Consider the following 18,054-nt stretch of genomic DNA (forward strand, 5'->3'; position numbering starts at 1 on the left):
GCCCCAGCTCCAAACACCATCACGTCAGGGGTTAAGGTTTCAAGATAGAAATGTTGGGTGAACACAGATATTTGGTCCATTACAATGGTGGTACAAAAATGGACTCACACTCTTCACGTTTTCCCCCTCAATACAGAGGGTCAAATTAGACTACTAAAGTTGTCAGTTTTTAAATTTGTTATCATTTGTTAAGTGCAGTTGGAACCCCATGTAACACAGACTATTTAATGGGTTTGGGAAAAGACAAGATATAATGTCTGCATTTATAACCCTCAATATTTTGAAGATTAAAATGTTTTTATCCTGGAAAAGGAGTCTTGGATTCTTATTTTTCACTAGAATTTCTTACTGCTATACCATTAAACAGGTAACCCATCTATCAAATGTGATACCTGCCAGCATTCCTGAGTATCCATATTGGTGTCTACTATATATCACTATAGAGACCCGAGAATTCTAGAAAAGAAAGACGCATGTTCAAAATACTCTAGTGATTTATGCAACACACGTGCTAAATCACTCAGAATCTGATCATCGCATTTTTAGAAGTAAGCATCTTCTTTTGAAGTCATTGTCTTTAATTGAAATAAAAAAAGAATGGGTTTTTAAGCACGAAAAAAATGAAAAATGGTGACTTTTCTTCCTGCATTTTCCCAAGAGGTTTAAACATTGTTTTAGGGCTTGGCTTATGGGTCCTGCACATTTTGCAGAGTTCACAGCTGTTTAGGTTTAAAAGGTAATTGCATTTAATTATCAGTGTCAGATAAAATACACACAGCTACTCTGGCCCACGTGGAACCACAGTGAAGAGGAGGGTGAGGCTGGCCACAGAAAAGCTACACATGAAGACACAGCTCTAACTCTTTTGAAAAGAAGTTCCTCACCGTGAGACTTCTCCAAATGTTTATCAGAAGAAATTATAGTAGAGACTCTGGATATGAAGAATGTTGGAAGAGTAGAAGATTGATGTGCCAATTCTCAGGTTTATTTTGATAAATTGTACTGTATCAATATGTAAAAATCCAATAAATATAACTCTTTAAAGAGGGGGATGCTCTAATTTTACTGTTTCAGAGAAGAGTTCTGGCAAAAAGTCAGAATGTGCATTAAAAACACACTTTCAAGAAGTCTAATAAATAAAGTCTTTGAATTATGGTTTCCCAGTGAAAGTTACTTTAAATCATTTTGATAAAGAATTTAAATTAGACCTTTAAATAAGAAAGGCAACTTTTCCTTAACTTATTATTTATAGATAGTTTGAAAATAAAATCTATGCAAGCTGATTTCTCCTTCCATTCTTTATAAGGCAAATAAATATATTGTCAAATTTTAACAGCACATGTGGTTAGCCAGAGATTGCCTTCATTAAAAGGGAGAGGCGAAGGCTAGCTGGCATTTACTGAGCACTTAGAGCTGGGTGCTGTGTGAGATGGTTTATGTACGCTGTGTCATTTAATCTCTCATGAAGAAGTTAAGAAAAACAGGCCCTGGATCCAGAATGCTGTGTGACCTTGAGCAAATTACTTATCCTCACTGTGCCTTAATTGTCTCACCTATCAATGGGGCCAGTAATAGTACCCGACTAATAGGGTTATTGGGAGGTTAATTGAGTTTGGACTTGCAAAGTGCTTAGCCCTGTGCCTGGTACATAGAGTGTCAATAAATGCTAACTCCTCGTGTAGCTGTCCTCATTTTTCCTTGGCTTAGATGACTAAGAGACTTTCTCTCAAGTACATATCAGGTTAGGGACAGAGCCTGGACTCAAACCCTGGGTGCCAACTGTATCTGGGGACATCCTCAGAGCTGTGCACCTTCAGAATAAAGCTCTTCACCACCTTCATTTCAGACTCCGTTGTGCTTTCGTTCATTCATTGCATTATATTTTATATATATGTATGTATGTTATATATCTATAGTATGTAATATATAATATAGTATATACATAAATTATGGTATATTGTAATACAGTATATTATATAATAAATTATATGGTAATATGTTCCATATATAATATGATGCATAATATAAAATATATTTTATCTTATAATACACTACTGTATTATATAGCAATGTTATATATTACTATATATTATATTACAAGGTAAAATATATTTTATATTGTGTATCATGTATTACATTACATATAATACATATTATATATTTACTATATAATTTTATCATATACTATATTACAAAATGTAATATATACACTATATATTATATAATATCCATGCATGCATACATATACATGCACATACATGTATGCGTGTACAAATATGCACACATACTCATACACAGATACCTATACATATATGTACTGAGGACTTACCCTATGCCACGCACTGGGGATAAATGTGGCAAGAAAGTCCCTGTCCTAGGGGACTGGGTTACAATTGAACAGGGAAGACAAGATGCACCAACAATTACAAGAAAGCGTGTTATCTGTTATGATCAAGGGAAATGAAGGTTGCAAATAAGGCACATAATGATGGTGGAGTAGGGACAGCTACTTGCTGTGCGATGAATGACAATCTGGCTATTTTCGTTAGACTAAGGTAGAATTTCAATTTACTAGAATACCCCATTTCCAAAATATTTTGGATAATTGAGCTATCACTGAAACAACCACAAAGATCAAAAATGGTCAAGATGATGCTCAAAGCAAAGTTTATGTTGAATGCATGCAGCTTGGTAAAGTAGGAAGAAGATGTGCTCCAGTCAGCCACACTTGGGCTAGGATCCTGTCTGTACCGCTTATCGGTTGAGTGATTTTACTAAGACATTTAACTTGTCTAAAATGCAGTTCTTATCTCTTTAACAGGGAAACGTTTCCTTCATAGAATGTGTGTGTTTCAATGCTCCCTGCCCCTAGCTTCATGCCCAAGGTAGAGGGTCCTTGTCCCTGACACATGTGCAGGTGATAAGTGTCCAGGCACTGAATAGGTCAGGGGTCAGGATCCTGGTCCCTGGATACTTTAATGCTGAGTAACTGGCCATAGCATGAACCTCTTGGGGACTGTCCGTTTTTTCCATAGTTTCTTGATGAAAATTCTAAGCTTTGGGTGGGATAGGAAAACACTCAGGGATTTTGGAATTTGCAATTCATTACTGGGAGTTCATCGGTATAACCTCCCATAAGTCAACCTGTGGGTCGGCTCTGAACCCTCTGAGGGCTGTAGAGTTTGGGGCCACTTCCTTGGCTAGTTTGGGATCAGTCTGTCCTACCCTTTCTATGCTCAAAGTGAGTCCCGAATTCCATCTGTAACCTCCAAATCCTGCTTCTCCCTTTAGAAAATAACACTCTGCCCTGAGGAAACATTTTATGACTTGGTAGCGTTTGGCAGATGACGTTTCAAAATGAATTAGAGTTTAGTTTTGCGCTCAGTGGCTCCCCTAGGTGTTGATTTGAAAGGCACCAGACTCAAAATATTCATTGGGGAGAGGCACATGGACTTTCCCATTTCTCTTCTGAATCTATCATCTAAAAAGCCTTGCTGGAGAACTTTTGCAGCCGCTGCACGCCTTCTTCCATCCCTGGATGCCCACAATATGGCAGGGAAGGCGGGCTGGGGGTTTATAAATGCTTCTGATATAAACTCTCCACCCTCTCCTATGTAGGCACAGGAACACATATTTAGTGGGAAATGTATTTGCTAAACACTGTTTAAAACTATTTAAAAATCACTTTTTATTTACAAAAATGCTGTCTAGTGTCACTGAGGCTTAGAACCAACCCTTCAGTCGTTCAAACATAATAGCAAAATACACCAAAGAAAATGACTTCTCCATTCCTTTCAACATTCCTCTTCAGGCAGATGCCAAGGGCCATCACTTTTCATATTAAGGTAATCCACATTTGTTCATATCTCCAGCACCCAAGGAACACGAAACTGCATCCTTGATGAATAAATTGTATTTCTCTGCAAGAGGAAAGACACGCAACAAGGCAGTTAAATGTCAGGAACAATCACATTCAAAAGCCCATCTGAAATGAAAAAATATGCCACAAAATGTGACATTCTTAACTTCATTGCTACCAAGTAATTTTTAATTAGGTTAATTGTTGTTTGGTATACTGAGCTGGAAACTTCATTTTCATGCAGTAAGGTGTGAGGTTGGTTGCTTCTCTTGCCAGAGACTGATCTTGGGGTTTAAGAAGCTGCAGGAAGAAGTACAGCCATAAGATTACTGCAGCAGCAGAAAAATAAATAAATAAAAAATAAAATCTCAAAAGCCTTCAAGTGTCTGAGCTTTCTCCACAAACCCACTTATCGCTTGAATTAAGACATTACTCCCAGCTCAGTTCCCCAATCTTCAAATGCTTCTCAAGAAATTGTTTGAGATCTTAGCCCTTCTAAGAAATGAATCATATTTTCTCTGTCGTACTTGATTGCTGTTGACTACAAATTCACCCTGTATTGATCTCAAGTCCATATTTCTTACCGTTTAGATGGGGAATTATCTCATGCTTTTAAAATGCTGCCAAGTTTCAGAGGTCCTTACAATGGCAGTACCCAGAGGCCAAGTTCATCCTGGTGAAGCTTGGAAGGATTGGGCACTTAGGCATAACTTTTTGCTCCTTAATTTCTTGTGCCTTCTTTGGTCTGTGGGTCAAGAGACCCTGTCATTTGGGGGGGAGGGAAAGGAGACATGGTGCTTGAGAAGGAGTGAAAGTAGGTTTATAAAAAGATGCCACCTCTATGGAGAAGCTGGCCAAGTTGCCTTATTCTTACATTTTTCTCTAGTTCTGGAAACTCGAAAGAGAACTTTATGAAAAAGGCTCCCTGGTACTGAGATATTTTTTTACCTTGTCTGAAATGCAGACAATGTGACAAAGGGAAGACTTAAAATTATCATTTTTTCCTCTTTAGAAATATAATATCCATTCGTCATAGAGAATGTGGACCACTTAGGAAAGCATAAATAGGCAAATACAACAGATCCACAGCCTCACCTCTCAGAGGTTGCTGTATTGTTAACCTCTGTATAGTGTTCAAGAATGCAGACTCTGACCCCAGGTGCTTGGAGTGTGAGTTTAGGCACCACTATTTACAAGCTGTGTGACCTTGGGCAGTGTGTTCATCTGTATTATGGGGATCACGTTAGTGATGACTTTGAACCTTTAAATGGAGCAAATGAGATGGAACCCCGACCTGTGCCTGGCACATAATAAGTATCAGATACGTGCAGCTCTCACCCTGTGATTTTTTGTGCTAGGATTTCCCCCCCTCTATAAGCAGGCATGTACATGAACACATGCGATAAATGTTTTTAAGCATTAGCTGCTATGTCAAAAACGTGTTGATCACACATTTTGTATTATTTCATATTGAGCACCTGAATTTAATGTACTTGTTATACGACTTCACTATATTGAATCAGAGTAATTTATATTTTTGCATAAATCATAAGTCTGAATAGGAAATGAAGGTCCTTTTTTTTCCACCGGCAGCTGAGAGAGTGATTCTACTGCAGATCTTGGAAATGAAGCCAGATGCCTTATGGGACGGTAGAGGGCCAACTTGGCTCTGGATACTGGTCTCATATTAGAATAAGGGAAATGAAAGATAACCTTCCTGTTACCTTTCCCAGTGGGATAGTTATTGAGGCAAAGAAAGGAAAGTGAGGAAAGCATTCTCAGGGCCATTTCCCACCCTAAGAGAAGTCTTATTGAAAGCAGCTCCTCTCCAGGATTTGAAGCTGTGACCTATGAAACCTGAAGCAGCCCCACTGCTTAGTCTCCTAGAAAAGCTCTCATTCCGGTGGGTGGAATCAAATTGACCAGAACTGGCAACTGGCCAGGACCCCAGGGACAATACTTACTTTTCCTTGAAGGTGGGGAGAGATGTTGGGAAGGAGAGTCCAAGTTGCTGTAATGACTGTCTTTGCAAGAAATGACTTTGGTAGGCAGAGTGCAATTACCTGGGTTGAAGTATAGCCAAGACCTTTGGGTTAGTATCTCTGCTTATGTAAGAAGTGCCAAGGGGTTGTTAATGACCCTCCAGGTTAGGACCTAGGCTTGTAAGAAAGGAGAGACTGAAAGAAGAGAGGTTTTGGATTAGAAAGAAGCAGTTTTTGAGTCCCCAACCTCTTTGTCAGTCATGGCTTCAGCGTTGGCTCAGAGGGACAAGCAACAGTACTGGGGTTGCCCTGAAGGCCTTTCTGATCTGCTCCATATATCATCCCTTACGAAGTTATTTACTGGTGTTGCTGTTGAGGTGGGTGCCCTAGTTTAATGGTGTAGCAGAATAATGCCAAGTGGGTTAGGAGCAGGTAGTTCTACTGACCACAGCTGGAATGGTTTCCAAGTGCCTTAGGGCCAGACAGCTCTAATGGACCTGGGTCAAAAGTCTTTAGAATAGCAGGGCTGCTGCACCCACCCCCAATCCCAGACCTAAATTGTCCCTCCCCACGTCCATCGCAGCCCATCATTCCCTTGTACCCACCCTATTTTTCTTGCTTTTTCTCTATCATGCATTTATCGAAATGCTGCATTTATAATACTTAAGAGATTTTTGTCGAAATCATGAATGTACATTTGTCTTTTCAATACATCTGTACAGGTTTTATACATACTTTTAGTTCAGTCTGGAAAACTGGCTCACTTTCCTGCCACCTACATTATCTGGAAGGTGAGCAGGCCATGTCATTTCACAGATGAAGAAACTGAGGTCGGAGAGCTCAAACAACTTGCCCAATATCGGCAGCTGGTAAGTGGTGGAGCTGGGGTTCTAACTAACCTTGACCTCAGAATCCTTCTCTGGTCTATTTATATTAGGAAGGAAAACACAGAGTAACCTGACTCATTCCCTTTTCCACATTGCCTCTGTAGAAGAAGGGATGGACCTCTCTAGCTATGTCTCTTGGTTTTGTATAGTAGATCAGACTGTCACTCAGATTAAGGAGCTCTGTGCTTGCTGTATATAGGAGAGAGCCCTGCATCTCTTTAGCAGGGCTGCCCTGAAGGCAATGCCTCCTGCTGGTCTTTCAGCCTCATAGCTCCTGTCCTGTGGCTTTCTGGCTCTGGGTCCCTCTCCATCTTCCTTGTCCTGGATTAATCGATTTTTTGTTTTCTGATCAACCCTCCCCCATCTGTTCAACTTACCCCATCTCATCAGGATGTCTTTTTGATTTAAGACCAAGCAACTTCTCCCAGGTCAGAAGGGGTCTCTGCTGGGAGCTGCTGCTGCTTTCAGCGTTCTCCTCCCCAGCAATCTTTCTCAGCAATGACATGCCTCTCCTCACAACACACCTCATTTGGTGCCTTTGTTTCTCGTTTCTTTTCCAAGTCCTGGCAACCAAACAGCACCTCAACACGGTTATAAACTTCCACTGTACTTTGTCACTGATGTTTTCCAGGTTTGAAACTGCCTTTTTTTAAAACTTCTTCCATCTGAGACTCAGTGTCATCCCTGGAACAGCCCCAAAGAGCCCGGTGAAGCATGGAGCGAGCAGAGAAGACTCCATTCTAGCTAGAGAAGGGACAAGTTCTCAGAGCCATAAAATTGCAGGAGAAACAGAGAGAAGCCACCCCCCATGGCATACCTTCGCCACTATCCACTCACTCATTTGTTCAACAGACATTTATGAAGCATTGGCTTCTGAATGGGGCAAACATGGTGCTGGGTGCTAGGACTATAATGTACAGTAAGACGTGGCTCCCATCCTCGAGGAGATACTGAAATGAGTGTGGTGAGAACAGGTGCCAGGCAGGCTTCAAAATAAAACGAGAGGCACAGAACTGTGAGAATTTTCTGGAAAGGAAGGCACTCTACAAACTTGAGCTCAGTTAAAATTTGAGATCAGGAGTTCAGAAAAGGAAGGGAAAAGTGTGATTAGGCAGCAGTAACAACGTCTGCAAAAGCTCAGGGAAATGAGAGAGCATTGGAGGAACTGCAAAGAAGGGGGAAGGATGGGGTTATAGTGCAAAAGGAGACAGACTACAGGGCTTGGGACTGACTGATGAATGAGTGAGAGGATAGGTTATAAGGAGATTCTATTTCTGTCCAAGGCAATTGTTGCATGGTGGACGGTGCTGTTGGGTGAGTTGGGATATGCTGGCATAAGTCTGGTGGAGTGGAGAAGATTGGTTTTATTTTGCACATGAATATTAAGGAGTGATTTGGACAGGTTGACATGAGCTTGGTCGATAAATCAAGACCTAGAAATATATTCTCATGAGAAGGGTGTTTGGTGGTCTGCTTTGTAAATTTCCTATGACCATTTCATTCAAATACCTTGGAGAAGAACAAATAGCATCATAAGACTAAAACATGAGGGCAAGTTCAACTGCCCCCAGGATATGGACAAAGAAAGAGAGAGTGGCCAACTCAGGTCCTTTTCTGTCTTCTCCTTCCAGAATCTTGTAAGAGGGCAGGAGCTCTGATCTGGCAGTGAGTGAGGTTGGCAATGCTGTTGACCATGCAGTTGACACAGTTGACAATGCAGTTCTCAAAGAACTTTCAGCATCTGGTTTGATCTTCCTAACAGTAGTGTAGAAAGATATTTTCATTTTTCCTCCTTGATGGGTGAGGAAATCAGCTCAGGGAGGTGAGGAAACTGAGGACCATGGAGCTTGAAATTGGCAGAGCTGAAATGAAAACCAAAGTCTTCTTCATTTCAGTTGCTCACCTTTCCCCACACATGGCCTTCTCATCAGTAATTGGAGAACAGCTGCATCTTTCATCTATGAAGTCAGGGCTTTGGAGGCATAACCCGAGTAATTTCTGAGCCCGCTCCTTGTGTTCACATCTCTGTGTGGCTTCTTTGGGAATCACCTCCATGTTACAATCCTATGGGGAACAACAGACACCCCATTGAAATGAGGACATTAAGTTTCAGAGATCAAGTAGCCTGCCCAGTGGCAGGACAGGAGTTTAAATTTAGATCCTTTTAACTCAAAGCTATGATTCTGTAAATGAAGGCTGGAAAAGAAGGAAAGTGCTTGGCCACAGAGAAAGCAAAAACAGAATTACAAGCTGGGAGGTTTTACCCTTATTTTTCTTAACTAATACTTTTGACTGACCATAAAATAACACATTACATTGTAGAAAAATTTTAAATGCAAAAAACAAGTAAAATCATTAACTCAGTAAAATTGCTCACCAGTCTGTAAGCTGTCTGGAGGTCAGGATATTTTCTCTTTTGTTTACTGCTGAGTCCGAACAAATAGAAGACTGAATCATTGGCACATTGAATGAATGGAAAATGACCTGAAATTCCACTACCTAAAGATAGGAACTATTTATATTTTCGTGACTATTCTTCAAGAATTATATCACTCAATCTATCATCTATCTATTATCTATCTATCTATCTATCTATCTATCTATCTATCTATCTATCCATCTATCTATCCATCTATCTCTGAGAAAGAGGGAAAACACACAATATAGGATTCAGTGATTCAGTTTATTTCTTAACCTACTATTTATTTTTCCTTTCCTGGTAGACTGCTTTTCCTTTTGGGGAGGATTTGATTTCACTCACTCCAGTGAAGAATTATTTCCCTGTGGATTTGGTTGGTCTTGGATTTGGGGGGCCCACTTAATACCTTCACCTCTTACACCTCCCTCTTCACTTCTCACAGCTTGGGGAGCTCCAGTCAAAGCTCAGAGAGTTTATTCCTACTGTGATGGAGGTCTTGGGTCCATTTTGCTGAGGAGAGTGGCCCTCATGCCAGGATAAAAGCAACTTTGAAGGAAGGGCTGTTGCCCTGAGTGTGGGATGTCTGCATGGACAGCAGAGCACACCCCGTCAGGGCCTGTTTTCTCCCCTGGCCAGTCTCCTCGTATTGGGACTTCCGGGGGCCTTTTCTGGATTTAGCAGCCCCTTTGGAGGAAGACTACAGCCCGAGGAAGCTGGCCTATATGCATTATATGCAAACTTTGGAAATGTGGTCTTCTGGCCTGTTCTATTAGAAATTTCCCCAGATTAGAACACTTTCTTTTGATTTCAAATAGTCCCCTCCTACCTAACAGTGGTGAGCTGTGAACTCTGACACAAATGAAGAATCCAATTTTCTTTGAATTGAAAAAAGGAAAAGTACCGTTAGTGAGTTTTCATCGTTAATTTGGCTTTTATAAAATATAAAACACTTGGTTATTGCAGTCCAAACACACATCAACCTTGCAGTGAGGGACTGAGGCTGTGGAATACAAATCATTCTGCCCAAGTGCACAGAATAAATTTGCCCTGTGTTCACATTTTACTAATGTAAACTCCAATAAAAGACAAGGAACTATTTATAAAATCACAAGATACTGGAGTCCTGGGAAATGTTTTCGACCTTCTTTAAAGGGGAAGGAGCTGAGGCCCAGAGGGCCTAGTGACTTGCCTGAGGACCCCAGAGTCCCAGCCCATGCTCTGTTTCCCAAGCCCAGGAAGTCTGCTGAACTTCAGATCTACCCCCTCCTTTGCCCAGCACAGACTTCGGAGTCAAGCCTTTTCCAGGGCCCAGAAGGTCTGGCACCCTCCCTCACAACTCCCTCCAAGGCCTCAAGCATAGGCCATCAGCCTCAGACTGGGCATCTCATCCGCAGTGTAAGACTCCTCTTTGCCTAGGCAACCACATCCATCTTAAGAAGCCAGGGAGTGTTGCAATGTCCCAAGAGCCCCATGAGATAGATAATGTGGTCATTTTACAGATGAAGAAACTGAGGCTCAGGGGGATGAGGTTACTTGTTTAAGGAGAGGGCGGTGGAGATACAGGGCCTGTGTCCCATCTCAAGCTTGTGTCAAAGCTCTTTGTTTCTTTACCCGAATGTTCCACAGTCTCCACAAATGATAATGGCTACTGCCATTTACCGTTATATGCCAGGATTTGTGCTAAGAGCTCTACAAGTTTGTGATACTTAATATAATCCCACAGCCACACTATGAAGTAAGGATTGAAGCAGTGGCAGAGGGCAGAGGCGGCAAGAGAGAGATGAAAGCCTGATCTGGCCTTTTCTGGCTGGGGACCACGCTGAAGTCTGGATGCCTTAATCTTGCTGCAGACACCAGCCTCTGTGTGCCTCTGGACACAATGCGAGGATGATGCAGGCTTTGGCAGCATGCCAGAGCGAGAGACTTCCTTTCTCCTCCCTCCCTTCTTAGAATGACAAACAAACAAAACTTTTGTTAATAGCTCAGGATGCCATAGCAAAATACCACAGACCGGGTGGCTTAAACAGCAGACATTTATTTTCTCACAGTGCTGGTGGTTGAGAAGTCCAAGGTCAAGGTGCTGGCAAATTCTGCTCTGGTGAGAGTCTCTTCCTGGCTTGTAGACAGCTGCTTACTAACTGTGTCATCATATGGCCTTTCCTGTGCGTGCATTCAAAAGCAGAGAGAGACAGAGAGACAGAGAGTGCTCTGCTGTCTCTTCTTATAAGGGCACTAATCTGATCAGATAAGGCACCCACCCTTTATAACCTCATTTTACCTTAATTGCTTCCTTAGAGGCCTCCTAGCCGAATACAGACACATTGGGTGTTAGGGCTTCAACATACAGATTTTGGAAGGGGCACAAACATTCTGTCCATAACAACTATATATATATATATATATATATATATATATATATATATATATATATATATATATATAAAATCTCTAAGGCTTCCTTACTCTGGGTGTTCTCTGAGGTAAAGCATGAAGACAACCATGACAATGGACTTGTCTGTCCCCAAATATCTGCTACAAAGTTATTTTTCAGTTCATCAGCTTCTGTAGATTAAATTTAGATTCAATTTGGGTCTATATATCATAAGATACAACATGTAAAAAAAAGGATCAATTTTCTAAACCATTTGTCATTAGTGAATTCCAAATATCTAGATATTTCACTGATTTTGTTCACACATTTCCCATAATGAAGACAGAGCTCTCACTCACCATCTGGGTGAACTGTGATCCTTCGCCTGCCAACTTACAGTATCATCTTTTTAAGGATCATGCTGGATGGTTCTTAAGAGATGGCTCATCACCTGTAAGAAATCGCCATCTTGAATATAACATCTTTTAGCTTTGACTTTGTACAATCCCACATGCAGGCAGTTTGAGACAATATATGAGAGCTTTCTTCTAGAAGTGGAAGAGCCAAGAACCACATCAAAAGAGCAATGGAAACAGGAACTTCTAAGTGTCAGGCTTTAAGTTATCCTGGAAAACTGTTTATTTGCTTGTTTCTTTTCTGGTCCCCCAAGCTTGATGATAGATTGCCATTGCAGCTCATGATGTTAACCTAGTTGCTAGAGTGATTAAGGGCATGTGTTCTCCACAAATAATAAGTCTCATTCTGAGAGTGTTGACTATGGTAAAGTCTTTTAAGTTTTGATGAAGAACTCCTTGGCTTAGAGGTTCTACCTATACCCCGAATGAATGGAATTGGCTGACTGTTAGAGAAGACGTTTATCAACATGTAAGAAACACACTCAAAAATGTCTTTTCTCACTTTGTGCACAGGCGTGTTCACTGAGAAGGCTTTATAAGTATGTTTAGAATTTGCTGAATTCAGACAAACCTATGATATAACCATGCTGCTGATGAATTATACTCCACATCTCCATTCCTAGGGGTGGATACATCATGTTCTTAGTGGGTAGAAAAAATAGAGTACAGAGATACTTCCCACTTCTCCTAACTTTATTCTGTTATAAGTGACAACATGAGTGCCATAACCCATCATGATTTTCCCTTCTTTGAAGGCATTCTAACAGATCCTAAAGGTCCTGAGAACTCGCATCTGTGTTAATATCTGCAAAGCTATGACATTTTGCCCCACTTCTAAAGAAGAAATCATTCATTTAACCTATATTCAGTTGATTCAAAGCAATGAAAAATTTCCCCCAGAACTCTGTTTTACAACGTTTCCAGAGAGAAAATAAGAAGAAAACTTCCTTTAATTCTAGGAACTTGGAAAATTCCAATAAAATTCTTTACAGCTATGTTACCTGGAATCAAATTCTTTACCTTACAATACCATCTTTATATATTTTAGAAACATATTTCTATTTTTCTAAACTTAAATATTTACTAGCTTTCCCTTTCCATCATGAGTATCTGACTAATCTTAAGGAAAAGGCCATTTCATTGAGAACTTCAAAAAACAGTGGCATTTGTAATAGTTTCTACTTCAGATTATTCCTCTGAGAATTTTGTTTGTGGAAATCCCCTTTGCAAATGACTCTGTAGTGACCAACACACTAACATTACCCTAACATAAATTTCATTTTAAATTGTGAATCTTAGCAGTTTATCATCAATTCACAACTGGTACCATTTTGCATATTAAATGAAGAAAAGTAGCAGTGTAGTTTTAAATGTGATTTACAAATTGCTTATGGTGTTGTTGATATATGTAACAAATGAAAAGAATCAAGTCAAAACAAAAAACACTGAAAAAGTTAAATGGGTGTATGCTCTCTGCCTTGAATAGAAACTTCAAGTTTTTTACTTTTTTTCCACGTTAGTGCTCTAGAGAATTTTTGTTCTTCTTAGGTAAAAGTTAATTCTCTTTAAGGTAGAAAGACCATGTCTTCATTCATTATATGAATGCAGAAAATAACCAATACCATCAGTGGTTATAAAATATTGCCTACTGCAGTAACCCTCAGACACTGAATCAAGAGTTTCTCCCAAATCTTTTTGTTCCATAAGACTAGTTATTTTTTCCCTCTCTTTTGTCATATGACAAGCATCTCACAAGATCATGAGGATTGTACATCATCCATAATAATATACATCCCTTTCCTTAAAGGTTACCATAGAATGAACAATTGATTTCCCTTCTTATTTAGCTTAAGTACTGGCAGGAATCAAGACATTTTTGTCATTACATCTTGCCATCACCTAGCATGGGCATTGAACCCAGCTCAATCAACATAGGCTGAATGCATGTCAACTGGCTGATCAGAGAGAAAGAAAGAGTTCATAGAGATGACTTTCCTGTCCTATTGCATAGTGTGTTGGGATCCCGACTCACAGGTTGAGGACCAAAATTGTGAAAAGGCCACAGGAAGCTGAGTTGAAACGGGCTCTCCTATACTTTCTGGGGTTTTCCAACAATGAATCCTCAGTCTTGTGTTGTCTCTGGTATTTGAAGGTAGAATATAGGAGGGTCTATTTGTTTCAGAACAAACCAATCAATGATAAAACCATTTAGAAAGCTCTTGGAATGTTAATTTGAACCTGGTCTTTGCTTTGGGGGACTTTCTGGGACCTTCCCCAGCATAACAGCCACTAATAGAGATATACTCTAGAGTTGGTTGTATTTGGTTTAGTTTTTAGTTATCTTGGTCTATAAACAGTAAATTAGAAATGAAATCATTTTTATACTGGAGTTTTAAAACTGAGCTGTAGATTACACCTTCCATCATGGGTCTCTGGATTAAGGACCACTCAGCTTACACATGGGGACTTGAGCCTTTTTGAACTCTTCTTAAGTGTCAGTTTACCTAATAAGAAAATAGTCTGCAAATATAGCAACCTCCCAGCATGCCAGATGCTCCCTCTTATCTAAGTCTCCTTAGAGGAGGCCAACTAAAGACTGCATTGATTTGTTTATGTTTCTGTTAAAAACAAATTTCCAGCCTTTCTTTTGCCACATAAAACATAAGGTTTCATCCATAGAGAAGAACAATAAGGAATGATGAACTGAGTGTTGGGTGTAGCCTTGATGTACTGTTGTCACACCTGAGCCAATGAGACAGACAATGAGAAAGGACTTTGTTAATTGTATGCTGAGGTGGATTGCCTTTCTTCTGAGGATGGTTTTAGGATAGATCTGAAACAAATAACCCCTTTGCCTCTTGTGAGGAATCAGGATGCACATGTGTGATGCAGTTATTTCCTCTCAGAGATCCATAATTCTGACTGCACTTGGAAACATTGCCTGAAGATTGGGAGGAAAAATAAGAAATTTAGAACATCTTTCTCTATGTATAGTATATGCACAAAATATATGTTCACTCTTTAGAGTGTGGCAGTATTTTTATACTCACAGAGAAAACCAGCACATTTCCCAACTCTGATTGTTTTGTTGTTGTTGTTTTTCTTGTTTAGAAGCTGTTGTGATGTTTATAAATACCCCCCAAAATAGCTCAAAGTGAATTTTTTTTGAAGAGCAATTGTTTGGGAAAAAGCAAAAGGAAATGTTCACAGTAGAGGCAGTTTGCTTCTCTTACAATGGGGGATTTGCCTAAAGAACATATTTCAGATGTTGCAGAAACAAGCCCATTTTCTCTCAGCCTCCATCCTACATGCAGGTCAGCCTTCAGCTGCTTATTAATTTTTATGAGCAAGTTACAGACTTGGAGAAAGAGAGGTGGGGGCTTTGGTAATAGAGAAACAGTGACCCACACTCTGGAAGATCAGGGAGAGGATTCTTTAACTATGAGCAATTGATTTTATTTTCAGTTTTAAGGATTTCATCTCTAACAAAAAGGATATACAAATTAATGGAGCTTTCTCTGTCACTGGTGGATTAAGCCGTACAGACAACATGTGATGGTTCCATAAGACCACAGTTCCCTTATTATCAGCAGTAGAAGGATTAAAAGCACTTGGTCATTCGTTAACTCCCATCTCTCTTCCACATCACCTTTATCAAAGTGGAGAGAAATAAGATTAATAGACATTGGAAGAAGATCTCATCACACTGTTCTCTCTTTATATAATATTTCCCTATCAAGCTCTGCTTCATGATCAAAAAATCAGTGCTTCTGTTGACAATGAAAACTGCAATGCTGAAGTGTCTTTTTAAAATTGCTGGGATCATTGGAACACATAAGGAGAACAAACCAAACTTGTGGTCAAGAGGCAAGAGGGATACAGGTGTGGATGGTGATACAGGGAGTAAAATATGCCAGGAATGCAGACCTATGGGTTCCTAGTAGGATCTTGCTTTCTCTGCTCTTACAATCTATTGCCCCCATCATGGTGCAAGGCTCAGATCTAGCTTGCTAGCGAACAGCAGGGACTTGGTAAACTAACTTGTACTTTCTCTTACAGGATGCACCGTGCTCTCCTGGATGCAACCACATCTGCTCTTTTCAATAGACTGTTGGTGTCTGCATCTTACAAGAGAATTAGAGCTCTGACAGGTGAAGTGAATTGCCTATAGTCATGCAACTGGACTGTAGCCATTCCCATGGAAGCCAGATCTTTATCTCCAATCCAAGTTCTTTCTAAGATACAGAGGAAAGTGGAAAGAGAATGTCTCCTCCTGCCCCCAACAAGCTGCACCACTTTGTCACCATCTGGCTATTCTTTAATTTTTTATCATATCCAATTTGGGGAAATTAGGATTTATAATATAGTCCCTGCTGCCCACTGGCTGAGTCAAGTTATGCTGCCTCTCTACTATATTTAAGTACACCATAAACAAGACAAGGCTTCAAGTTCAGAGAATCAGGAATACGGTACCAAAATGTCTCTCAGTTTTGGGCTGAACCCAACACTCATCTTCCTAAAACTGTATCTTCACCATCCATGGCCTTTTAGTAGTGAAAAGCTTCCATGATTGAAAGCAAAAGTCCCATGAGTTTATTGTCTAAGGTCGGGGGAGTGGCATAATATCATTTTTTATATTAGGAAAGTAAATGATTTTCATTGTAGGCAATTTGCATATTCTAACAATAAAAACAAGCAAATCGTTCACCTGCAATTTCACATTTATCTTATGCACCTTGAATCATTACTTGATGTTTATATCCTATTCATATTTTCCATATCATATGTTAAGAAATCCCATAAAGTAGAAATCATTTCTAATAGGGAAGAATTATTTTATATATTGATGTCTACTTTTTGTGATATTTAAGCAGCTTTACCAAGAAATAATTGACAAAAAATAAATTGCATCTATTTAAAGTGTATCATTTGTTAATTTTTGACCTACAAATACATTTGTGGAACCATTGCACTGTAAAGAGAATGAACACATCCATCACTTCCAGAATTTCCTCATGCCCCTTTGAAATCCCTCTCTTCTTTCCTCTCCCACTTTCCATCCCCCATGTAAACATCAAGTTATTTTCTTGCTATAGATTTGTTCATATTTTCTAGAATTTTATATAAATGAAATCCTGTAGTAGGAACTATTTTTTGGTCTCACTCAGCAAAATTTTTTTGATTCATCCATGTTGTGTATACCAAATGTTCATTTCATTCATTTTATGGATATACCACATTTGTTTATGTATTCATGTGTTGAACATTTGAGTTGTTTCCAGTTTTTGACTATCAATACAGGCCTTTGTATGAATACATACTTAATTTATCTCAGGAAAATATCAAGGAAGTGAAATTGCTGAATCATGTGGTAAATCAATGTTTAACAATTTAATAACTTGCCAAACTGTTTTTCCAAAGTGATTCCACCATTCTGCATTCTCTCCAGGGTTGTAGGACAGTTCCAATCCTCCACATCATTGCCAAAACTTGAAATGGCCAGTCTTAATTTTAGCCAATCTAATAGGTATAAAAGTGGTTTATAAATGTAGTTTCAATTTTTATTTATCTAACAACTACTGGTGTTGCAAAAATTTTCTTGTCTTGTCATCCACATGTCTTTTCAAATATTATGCCTATTTTTAAAATGTGGTTATTTCCTTTTTATCAAGTTTTGAAAAGTTTTTATATATTCTGGATACAAGTCTTTAGTAGTATGTGGTTTGAAAAATTTCTCCCCATTCTGTGACTAATGTTTTATTCCCCTGTGTCTTTCAAAAGAGCATAAGTTATTAATTTAGATGAAGTTAAAATTATCAAATTTTTATTTTATGAGGAGATAAACTAACATACTTTTGGCATCACATCAAAGAAATCTTTGCTTAACTTAATTTTAACAAATATTTTCTCCCTTGTTTCTTCCTAGACATTTTATAGTTAAATTTAGTCCTATGCTTCAGACTATTCTACAAAGCTACAATAATCAAGACAGTATGGTACTAGCAGAAAAACAGAAATATAGATCAATGGAACAGGATTGAAAGCCCAGAGATAAACCCATGCACATATGGTCACCTTATTTTTGATAAAGGAGGAAAGAATATACAATGGAGAAAAGAC

Source organism: Physeter macrocephalus, chromosome 11 (assembly GCF_002837175.3).
Source record: "Physeter macrocephalus isolate SW-GA chromosome 11, ASM283717v5, whole genome shotgun sequence".
NCBI lineage: Eukaryota > Metazoa > Chordata > Mammalia > Artiodactyla > Physeteridae > Physeter > Physeter macrocephalus.